This window comes from Oreochromis aureus, linkage group 15, assembly GCF_013358895.1.
Source record: "Oreochromis aureus strain Israel breed Guangdong linkage group 15, ZZ_aureus, whole genome shotgun sequence".
Lineage (NCBI taxonomy): Eukaryota > Metazoa > Chordata > Actinopteri > Cichliformes > Cichlidae > Oreochromis > Oreochromis aureus.
This window is the reverse complement of record NC_052956.1, coordinates 8,185,801-8,197,974: the sequence shown is the minus strand read 5'-3', so window position 1 is coordinate 8,197,974 and position 12,174 is coordinate 8,185,801.

Genomic DNA, 12,174 nt, shown 5'->3' with positions numbered 1-12,174 from the left:
GCAAAACAAACTAGAAACTAGTAAAAGTTACATGAATGTGTAATGAGTAAACTTTAAACTGCGTGATTTAATTTAATTCGGACTGCATAAACCTCACTTAGATCCTGAGCAACATATAAATAAACTTTTAATTGAAAAACTTTTTTTTTTTTTTTTTTTTTTTAGTAAATCCACCTAAAATTACCCTGAGTTTGAAAGGGGAGGTTTAGAAGGCTGAAAGAGGCGCAAGCGAAACAGGGTGCTTAAGATGAAGTTATACTGACATCTGGTGGCAGTAAGGCAAAGTGTAGCTCGATAAATGTTGAAGATAAAGCACATGCTGTTATTCCAGACCTGTCATAGCTGGTCAACGTAGAATTTACGTTTTCAGTCAAACTTACACCATAATACTTTTCACATGTCTAATCAGTCATTTGACTAATCAGAAGATACCATATTAAGAGTTGGTATGGAGAAAAAATAATGAAATCTGAGGCGTTTTGGTCCGCTTTTCTACGTTGTAGAACAAAGAAATGAAAGATATGACAAAAATGACTTTAATAGCTGAAGATTCTGGCTTCCTGCATTTTGAATGTGGGTTTATTTACCTTATTTTTGTTACAGCCTAATTTAGTCTTTCAGGTTAAGAAAATAACTAAAAGTTGGATTCTGTTCATTACAAACAGTTTTATATATGTACCACACATCTGGAAATAGCTATGCCTTTTAAACTGGCAAAACACAAATCCAGCGTTTTCTTCTTCAGTGCACAACAAATATACGGCACTGCCAGCAGAGGGAGGCCTCGTCTTACATTACAAATATTTGATTCATTAAAATTCTGTGCTTTTGTAGGGGTTTAGATCTCTCTCGTTAGGTTTTACTGATATATCAATAAATAATTACTATAAATCACAAGGTCAAACTAACTGCAAATTTATGTCTGGATAATTATACCTGAACATTAGTAGATTTTTTTCAATTAAGCCACAAATTTTTTGAGTCATTAAAAAAATTAAACAAAAAAAAAAAAAATGCAAAAAAAACGCAGACTCATTTCATAATCACAACATGAATAAAACACTTCTAACCAGCCCCGCTCTATTTGAGGATGGCTTTACTGTTCCTGGCTGAATCCATGCCAGTCTCTGCTCATATCGCTGCTATTTACCAGACTGTGCCGGCTTAGCCCCCTCTCTGGACCCTCAGTAAAGTGCCTGCTGATTGGTGCGCAGAAAACAGCAACCATGGCAACCAGCTGTTTGGCAGTTTCTCTGTTGGAGGAGATGTGGAGGGGGGGAGTGGGGGGGGGGCACGTTAGCCTATAGGTATACTCACATACTGACAGACAGACATATAAACACACACTTCTGGCCGCTTCTGTGGTGTCTGTGAGGGTGAGAGCTGCAGCATCATTTTTTCCAGCTATCTGGTAGCTATATTTATCCAAAAGGTTTGACCCAAGACGCTCAACACCCTGTTTTTGTTTTCAGTCTACCACACAAAGGCACCACACGCATCTCTTAAATTACTGTTTAAGTCATGATGACTGATTTATTTAGCTTGTGTCCTGCTTTTCTCAGAGCCCTGAAAACTCAGTATGGGATGGGTGGTGTTCAGGGTCATGTGTGTTCACATGTATATGACAAAAGCACCTCAAATTGTTTAACCTTCAGATTCTCACTACGTAGAAAAATGACTCTGATTGCTCATTCACATGCATCCCACTTCCCTAAAGAGCGGGGGACATAAAGGATTGGGTATGTATGTCTGCGTGACCTAAATGTGGACAAGATTTGAAGCGACTGGTTCATTCTAGACGTTCACACTTAGAGATGCTGATCCTCTGCTGATTAATTCTCATGGCTCTTCATCCACGGCTGTAATCAGCTAAGGGTGGCTGCTGGGAAATAAGTAGATCGAGGAACCGATTAATGTTGAGGACAAGCTTTTGCCTGTCATTTTGATTCATTTGTGGTCCTATGGGTTTGTGTGTGGATATAGAGCCAGTAACATCAGGCTGGCAGTAAGTTCACTTTCTTGATTAAGAAGGTTGATTTAAGAGGAAGGATCAACAATCCAGAACAAACGGAAGACCCATGAAGACCCATGGTTTTTGATATTTCTTTATTTTCTGCCACATAAGCAACAGTCAGCATAAAATCTGAAAAACACATCATCTACTGCTTTTGTTCAAGTTTCAAAATTGACTTTGCCTAATTAAAATTATGTAACCCGGTGAAACCAGCACACACAAGTCCTTACACTGACCTTGAATGTTCAACATTTGACAGAACGGTTTGACTTATAGTGACGATATATGTTTTTGATGGTCCTTTGACAAGGACAACTCACTTAACCCAAGCTGCTTTGAATTAGCCATCATGCCACAACACTGTGCTACTTTTCCATTTGTATTTATAACCGAATGAGTCACTAAATAATGAGGTACCGGTAACTGCAGTTCTGAGTACAGGAGAAGTTAGTGTTGCACTTCTACGAAGTGCTGAGAATCTGGGATGTTATGAGGTAAACAATGCAAAAGCTGCATAAGTTTATTTCAAACCAGTTGGCAGAGAAATGCTCCTGTGTTGAGGATAGTAACACATCACAACCTAAAAAACACATAACAGATGAGCAATGGACACTCACAGTTTAACTGTGAATTTCCACACAGCTCCCATATTTATTTTCTTGTTTGTAGCACCGCTGCAATTTTTTTAAAGGTTATTGTTTGTAAACTGTTGGTTGTAAAGTGACAGACAGGAAATCCATTATCACAGAGAGGGGCTATGATGTCATATATATATTGGTTGTGCTTGAAACAACTACTTTATGTGGTATGTATTTACCTGTTTAACACAGATAATACATAATGTATAAACATTTCTTCATTTAAGCGAGAAGGATCTTATGCGATGTTTATAGAAACATCCCTGGAAAGGCTCTTACAACACTAAATGAACATTTTAAAAATGTAAATAAAAACAGAATACAGTAAACTGAATATCTCACAAACCCATATTTTATTTGCAACAGAACATAGAAAACATATTAAATATTTAAACTGAGAAAATGCACTATTTTAAGAGAAGAATAGGTTCATTTTGAATTTGATGGCAGGAGCACGTCTCAAAAAATTTTGGACAGGCTCATGGTTACCTCTGTGTAGCATCACCTCTTCCTTGAACAACAGTCAAAAATCATCTGGGAACCGAGGAGAGCAGCTGCTAGACCTTTGAGAGAGGAATAACATCCCATTCTTGTCTGATAGAGGATTCTCAGCAGTCCTGGCTCTGCGTTTTCATATATTTCATTTTATGATTGCAGGCAAGTAATTTTAGCACCCAGACTCTTCTACTGTGAAGCCATGTTCTTATAATAGATACAGTATGCTGCTCAGCATTGTCTTGCTGAAATATGCAAAGCCTTCCCTGAAAAAGACATCGTCTGGACCTGCATATACTTTGCAGCTTTCATAGCGCCCTTTCAGATGTGCAAGTTGCCAATTCCGTAAGCACTGATGCACCTCCATGGAAAATAAGGACTTTCAAAGTAATAACAGGAATTAACTAAAAAAAACCCCCTGAAAACTGAGACAGGGCAATACAGTTGGCATGAAGAAATGGATAACCTAGTGTCAGAGTCCAGCTTGACAAATAATAAAAGAGACACCACTTGGACCAAAACGTACAAAATTATTGACCAAATAAAGCAGAAAACTGTAGTACTCCATGAGGTTTGCTAATCGGGGTTCTTGGTGTGTCAGTATCTGGGTGGGTGATTGCATGCTAAGAATGCCTAGTGTTGCATAGAATAAAATCTAAAACAACCAGGCCAAAGCTAACCAAACAAATAACACAATGAATTGTCCCCCTGAATGGAGAAGAGCTGAAACAATCAGCTCTTAAATGCTTCAAGGAGACTGGTCAGGTGCTTTCAGTTGCACTGATTAACCCCGCCTACCAGGAACCTGCAAGACAACACAGAGGGACATACGGGGAAAAACGGGAACAACAAAGCCAACCGATATAACAAGGACCTCATGTGTGTGTGTGTGTGTGTGTGTGTCTGTGCACTCCTTGCACTCCTGGATTTTTAACTCATGCCTTTTGTAGTTGTTTGTAGATGATAGTGAGGTCATGCACACCTTTGCAACAAAGCACATTACTGTAGCGGTGTAATTGATGTTTTATTGGAACATACTTTGATTATGCTGGAGTTTCATAACTGACATGAAAGCACATGATTAACCATTAATTACTTCTACTCGCATATCTGTGTTACCTTTGACTTGTTTTTTTTTTTCTTTCACTTTTGGCTCTTGTGACTTTTAAGTCACCATCTGCCTCTTTGTGTCTGGCGCTGCTTTTTCTTCTGTCACTCTCACTTTATTCTCATTACTTTTGTAGAAGCGGGCAGAGAGACAGGACCATCTCTATATAGTAATAAACTATTTATGACACTTGCAAAACAAATGAAACCAGCAGGTTTAAGTAGCTCTGCTGGTTTAACTTGCCATGGGACAACTATGCTGTTGTTTGTTGGCCATTGTCTGAATTATGAGGAAATGTGGGTCAATCTTATTTTTTTCCCTTTGATTAAATATTTGTCTTTTATTGTTTATTCTAATATTACTCTTTCGGATTAAATTCTATTGCTGTTATTTGTGCACTTGTAATGATGCACTAAGCATGTATTCTACCTGGTTTGCTTAATGAAAATAACCTCTTTATTTATCTCCATCTCTACATAATTCACTAGAAACAGATGGCATCATGAAGAATGATCTGTCCTCCCTCCTGTGGATAGACAGATCACCCACCAGGATTCCCCCCATGTTGTCTAAATAGACTTGGCCTGCCTAAGCGTGCGCACACACACACACACACACACACACACACACACACACACACACACACACACACACACACACACACACACACACACACACACACACGTTCACTCGGCTGTAGAGTACATTGGGGGTGTGTGTTTGTGTTCTCATATGTTTATGAGAACTTTTACAGCTGACCAATCCCAGCCCACTGAATGAAAGGGCCAATCACAACAAAGAAAACAAGCCTAAAAAAACAAGTAGTTCATGCACAAACAGGCCAGCAGACATACGGCTTCTAAATAGTGCAATTAAATCTAAATCCTTGAGTTAATCCCCTGGGTAGTCGCAGAAGTATTGTCTATACTGTGTTTATCATTAAATATTCATAATACTCATCCATGATGATAATATCTAGCGGTTTACATTCTAATGAATTGCAGAAGATGCACAAATGAGCATAAATGGTCTCTATAATTATGTCAGACATCTTAAGAGTCTGTCTGCTAAGTTATTATTAATGCACAATAACATTTTGACTCTCATCATTCTACAAATGAGTATACACTTATCAATGTCATTGCAAGTAGCAAGTGTGACCTCCTTTTAGCTCCAGAACTGCCTTAATTCTTCATAGCACAGATTCAACACGGTGGTGGACACATTCCTCACAGATTTTGGTCCATATTGACCTGATAGCATTACACAGTTGTTGCAGATTTGTTAGCTGCACATTCAGGATGTGAATCGATATCTGAGCTCATTTGAGTATGCATGCTGCAGCAGAAACTGAGAATCATCATTCATTTTCAAAACAGGCTCATTTCTTTAGGTTTAATGAACTTGAGAGGTGTTATTTCACATAACAGACATCAAACTGATTTGAACCTAAATGGGGGGAATGATAACTCATAAGACAGCTCAAACATAGTCCATCCATCCATCCTCATCCGCTTTATCCGAGATCGGGTCGCGGGGGCAGCAGCCTAAGCAGAGAAGCCCAGACCTCCCTCTCCCCAGCCACCTCCTCCAGCTCATCCGGGGAACACCAAAGGCGTTCCCAGGCCAGCCGAGAGATATAATCTCTCCAGCGGCCCTGGGTCTGCCCTGGGCCTCCTCCCCGGTGGGACATGCCCGAACACCCCACCCAGGAGGCGCCCAGGGGCATCCTTGTCAGATGCCCGAACCACCTCAACTGGCTCCTTTCGATGTGGAGGAGCAGCGGCTCTACTCTGAGCCCCTCCCGGATGGCCGAACTTCTCACCCTATCTCTAAGGGAGAGGCCAGCCACCCCGGAGGAAGCTCATTTCTGCCGCTTGTATCCGCGATCTCGTTCTTTCGGTCACTACCCACAGCTCGTGGCCATAGGTGAGGGTCGGGACGAGATCGACCGGTAAATTGAGAGCTTCGCTTTTACACTCAGCTCCCTCTTCACCACGACGGACCGGTGCAGCGTCCGCATCACGGCAGCCGCAGCACCAATCCGTCTGTCGATCTCGGCTCCCTTCTCCCATCACTCGCGAACAAGACCCCGAGATACTTAAACTCCTCCACTTGGGGCAAGAACTCATCCCGACCCGGAGTGGGCACTCCACCCTTTTCCGGCTGAGAACCATGGCCTCAGATTTGGAGGTGCTGATCCTCATTCCCGCTGCTTCACACTCGGCTGTGAACCGTTCCAGTGCGAGCTGGAGGCCCTCACCCGATGAAGCCAACAGAACCACATCATCCGCAAAAAGCAGAGATGAGATTCTGAGGCCACCAAGTGAAAGCCCTCCGCCACTTGGCTGCGCCTAGAAATCCTGTCCACAAAAATTATGAACAGAATCGGTGATAAAGGGCAGCCCTGGCGGAGCCCATCACCCACCGGAACGAGTCCGACTTATTGCCGGCAATGCGAACCAAACTCTTACAACGGTTGTATAGGGATCGAATGGCCCGTAGCAATGGGCCAGACACCCCATACTCCTGCAACACCTCCCACAGGACACCCGAGGGACACGGTCGAATGCCTTCTCCAAGTCCACAAAACACATGTAGACTGGTTGGGCAAACTCCCATGCACCCTCAAGTATCCCTGAGAGGATAAAGAGCTGGTCCAGTGTTCCGCGACCAGGACGAAAACCGCATTGTTCCTCCTGTATCCGAGGTTCGACTAACGGACGAACTCTCCTTTCCAGCACCCTGGCATAGACTTTCCCAGGAGGCTGAGGAGTGTGATCCCCTGTAGTTGGAACACACCCTCCGGTCCCCCTTCTTAAAGATGGGGACCACCACCCCGGTCTGCCAGTCCAGGGGTACTGCCCCTGATCTCCACGCAACATTGCAGAGGCGTGTCAACCAGGACAGCCCTACAACGTCCAGAGCCTTCAGGAACTCGGGCGGACCTCATCAACACCAGGGGCTCTGCCACCGAGGAGTTGTTTAACTGCCTCAGTGACCTCGACCCCAGAAATTGGCGGGTCATTCCCTCATCCCCAGACTCTGCTTCCTCCTCGGAAGGCGTGTCAGTGGGATTAAGGAGGTCCTCAGTATTCCTTCCACCGTCTGACAATTTTCTCAGTCGGCGTCAGCAGCGCACCGCCAGCACTATACACAGTGCAGGTAGAGCACCGCTTTCCCCTCCTGAGACGCCTGACGGTTTGCCAGAATCTCTTGAGGCAGTCCGAAAGTCTTTTTCCATGGCCTCTCCGAACTCCTCCCACACCCGAGTTTTTGCTTCAGCCACTGCCCGAGCCGCATTCCGCTTGGCCTGTCGATACCTGTCAGCTGCCTCTGGAGTCCCACAGGCTAACCAAGCCCGATGGGACTCCTTCTTCAGCCTGGTGGCTCCCTTCACCTCTGGTGTCCACCATTTGGTTCGGGATTCCCACCACGGCAGGCACCAACCACCTTGCGGCCGTAGCTCAATGCAGCAGCCCGGCAATGGAGACACTGAACATGGTCCATTCGGACTCAATGTCCCCAGTCTCCCTCGGAATGTTGTTGAAGCTCTGCCGGAGGTGTGCGTTGAAGATCTCGCGGACTGGGGCCTCTGCTAGACGTTCCCAGCACACCCTCACTACGCGTTTAGGTGCACCGGGTCTGTCCAGCGTCCTCCCCACCACCTGATCCAACTCACCACCAGGTGGTGATCAGTTGACAGCTCAGCCCCTCTCTTTACCCGAGTGTCCAGAACATATGGTCGCAGGTCTGGTGATACGATTACAAAATCGATCATCGACCTGCGGCCTAGAGCATCCTGGTGCCACGTGCACTTATGCACTTATGGACACTCTTATGTTCGAACAAGGTGTTCGTCAAACATAGTGTTTTTTTAAATTCCCCCTTTCTCTGCTTGTGTTCTATGTCAGTTCATTCAGAATTACAGTTAATTATATTAAGTATACCCTTAATATTATTTTATTTACAGTGATGTTCAGTTAGCTAAGTTACATCAGAGGAACATCTTCCAAATAGCTGCTTTTTACGTTGATACTATGAGTACATTTCAAAGCCTGTACTTTTTTTTAAAACTTTTTCTCAAGTAAAGGCGTTGAATCAATATTTTAAGTTTTATCAGAGTATTTTTAACGCAACTATTTCTGCTTGTAATAACGTGTTAGAGATGTTCTTCTGCATGCCTTGGTTGTAATGAGTGCTTATTTGAGCTGCTGTTGCCTTCCTATCAGCTCCAAGCAGTCTGGTCAGTCTCCTCTGACCTCTGGCACAACTTCTGCTTCTTCAGAACGTCTGCTCACTGGATGTTTTCTCTTTTTTGGACCTTTCTCTGAGACGGATGTGTGGGAAAATCCCAAAAGATTAACAGTTTCTGAAATACTCAGACCAGCCTCTCTGGCATCAACAACCATGCTGTATTGAAAGTCTCTTAAATCACCTTTCTTCCTCATTCTGACAGCTTGATTTGAACTTCAGCAGGTCATATTGATCATGTCAACATATCTAAATGCATTTGGTTGCTGCCATGTGATGGGCTGATCAGATATTTGGGTTAATGAGCAGTTGAAAAGATGAATATAATAAAATGGCTGGTGGTTATTTTTAAATGTCTTTCCTGCAAAAGCATTCATCATTACAATTAACACCACTTTTTCTATGTTAGATATATTTAGATATTGCATGTTTAACACAGCCGTAAACCTTAAATTAAAATATACTTATTACTCATACAAATTGGCCACTTTGGAAACCATGTTTATTTTTTAAAATATACGTGGGCAAAATAGTGAACCACAACAAAACTGCTCTTGTGTGTAATCTGAAAAAATGTGATCGAGAAGGCACTGTATGTATAACACAAACCAACAAAACACTGTATGAATTTCTGCTCATTTGACCTGTAGGTCAAAGTGGGAAGTGCAAAGCAAGAAATAAGGCATGGGAAGGTCACAAGAACTTCTTCATCCATTAAGTACGTCTGACTGATAATGCTTCTGTACATATATTGAATTTTAACTACTTTTCAGTACTTTTTTAAGTATTTCAGACTGTTGCATTATTTCTTCTAAAACATATTGTGTAAGCATTACAGTGGTGCAGTTATTAGCACTGTTGCATTGATGCATGATTTTGAGTTTGAACCTCTTGCTGGCTACACTTGCGGGGCTTTCCTTTGGGTACTCCAGCTTCCTCCAACCAAAGATGCATCTTCATTTAGCAGTTAGAAAATGGATGAATGACTCTCCTGCCATTCCCTAACATACAGTGGATACTATTTTTCTTTATACTAATCTCATCCATACCAGCTAATATATTTTGAACCTATTCTTAGTAAAACTGGTGCACATGTACAACAGCAGGTCATACTCATTCAGCCAAATCAGCTCTTGGTATTTGCCTTGAGCCATAGTAGTAGTAATAGTAGTCAAATGCGCAACATTAATATTTCAAACAAAGTCTGTGTGCGTTTGTGCACACTCACATTTTTTATGCTTAAACAACAAGAGTTGTAACATTTTTCTGGAGTGGAAAGTCGAATGGACTCGGTGTAGTGAAATTAAAGAGTTTTCCCATAACATGCATTGCAGGATTTACCACGCACACACATGCAGACTGTGTAAGTGGAACACGTGCGTGTGTGTGATGTAGTATTTATAAAGTGCAGAAAGGAGGTTGTTCCGAGAGATTTGGTTGTACTTACTGTTGAAGAAGAATAAAATATTCAGTAAGCATCCAAAAGTTACTCAGATTGAGGCATCACTATCTAAGCCTCTTCATGCATTTCTTCTTTTTAACAGGGTTGTTGTCACTGTGCATCAGTTAATCACAGTAATGAAAACAAAAGAAACCTGCATGCTGTGCCCTCTTTGCACAGAATGTTGGTCTAGTGTGCAAAGGATGACAGAGAGTCATGAGGGTAACAGAAGAAAACACCAACCCCCCATTTTTGTACTCCCATTCGGTGGAATAAATGATGCTGTATGACTGAATTGCCTGTCATGTGAATGAATGAACAGGCTACAGCGGCGTTACTCCCTGCCCCAGCATTTCTCTGATGGTGCTGTTAGGTTCCACAGCAGTGGGTACACGATGGGATCTATCTTCAAGCTGTGGAGAATTGTGTCACTCCATCTCCCATCTCTTGCTCCACTGCCCTGGGTATTTATTTTTTTTATATTCGTAATAATTTCCCCTTCTTTTCTTTGTGAAATGTTTGCACGAAAGACTACCGAATCCACAGAGGAGAAAGGGGAGGGGGAACGTAGTGAAGAAGAAAGGTAGAGGAAATTATATGATCAACATAGAGAATGGCAAATGGGAAGAGGGGGATGGGAAGACTACAGGAGGGTCTTTACAGCAGGAGATATACTGCACTGTATTCTATTGTATGACTTGAAATGCACTCCTCAGAAAACACAATCTGGCAAGAGCTCGCCGAAATGACACATCCTCCTGCTGGTGTCGTTTAATTTCATACATCCATACAATTTCCCTGTTTGTGTCAAACAGCTGTCTTCCTTTCACATCGGCGTTAACATCGTAAAACGCCGTGACCAACAGCAACTTGTGAGCACCGTGCTGCTGTGAGATTTGCTGGTGTGCAGCCAGTTGACTGAACCGCGCAGGCTGACTGGCAGGGGGGGAAGCTCCCGTCTTTAACTATTCTCCTCACATTCACCTTGCAGTCCCAATTATTCAAGGCAGCGTGCACTAGCACTCTCTGCCAGCCAGCCCCAGCTGTGAAAAGTGGGTCATGGAATTTAAAGGCACACACACACACGTGCAGCAGCACCAGCAATGCGTGTGCAATTCTTGTTCTTGCAGTGAAATCCAGGGTGGCTGCTTAGAAATATGTTTTAATGATTCAAAAGGCCTTCATTGTCACGGTCTTTGCCACAAAAAAAAAAGCTGTTTTACATTCATTAAATGTGTCTCTCTGGCCTTTATTCTTCCACCTGACTTTCCTTCAGAAACAAAATATACGAGCTGAGTGAAGGCATGCTGACATGTTCCGCCCAAGATCCAAGATCATTGCTATGATCCATGTGTAGACTCTTGCAGATCCCTTTTAAACAGCAGCTTTAAATCTGTCTCTTATATCAATGAACAATTTCTACCTAGCAACAGTGTACAGTAGGCCAGTGGGCCAGTCCATATGGGGCTAGACGTGCTGCAGAGAAAGGCTACTCGTGCGCACATTGAGCAATAATGTCATACCCTGATGAGCCCTTTACAGAGTCAGACAGCGTGCAGGCGTGTCCTACTAAACTACTGCCACACTATAAGGCATTGAAGGGGAGCACATTGGGCACCATAATGCTCTCATATGCCCCCACAGCTCTGTGACAGAACTCTCAGATCTCAGCACATAATGCAAAATGACATGGACACACACAGATGCACATGTACAAATATAAATGGGCATCATAAATATGGAAGGACCCTCCTGCCTGGTTTAGGGAGATAACGTCTTGTAGACAATACCACTACCAATAGGGAAAGACTTCTCAGACTTTAATATTTCTAAAAAATAAGATGAAATAGTAAGGTTTATATTTGATGCTGTAGTTTTATTTAATATTGGACGGGCTAGCTGTTTTCAGTCCTTATGCTAGATACGTTCTTTATTTAGATTTTTATGTTAATTTTTCTCTCAGCTTAACTGAGACACACTCATGACAATGATGGAGAGATCTGACACCAAGCAACATATGATGCATGACGTCAAAGCTTTCTTTACATGGTCATTCTCTTTTCATAGTTACTTTGAAACTGGAGCAGCCACATCCTTTATGCAGTTTACTAAACTCCTTTTACTAAAAGGTAGCTTATTGTGCCTCTGTGTGGTAATCTCTGTGCAGTAATGTACTGTTAGATCCCGATGGTTCTTGTCACCAAATTTGGAATAGATTATTATA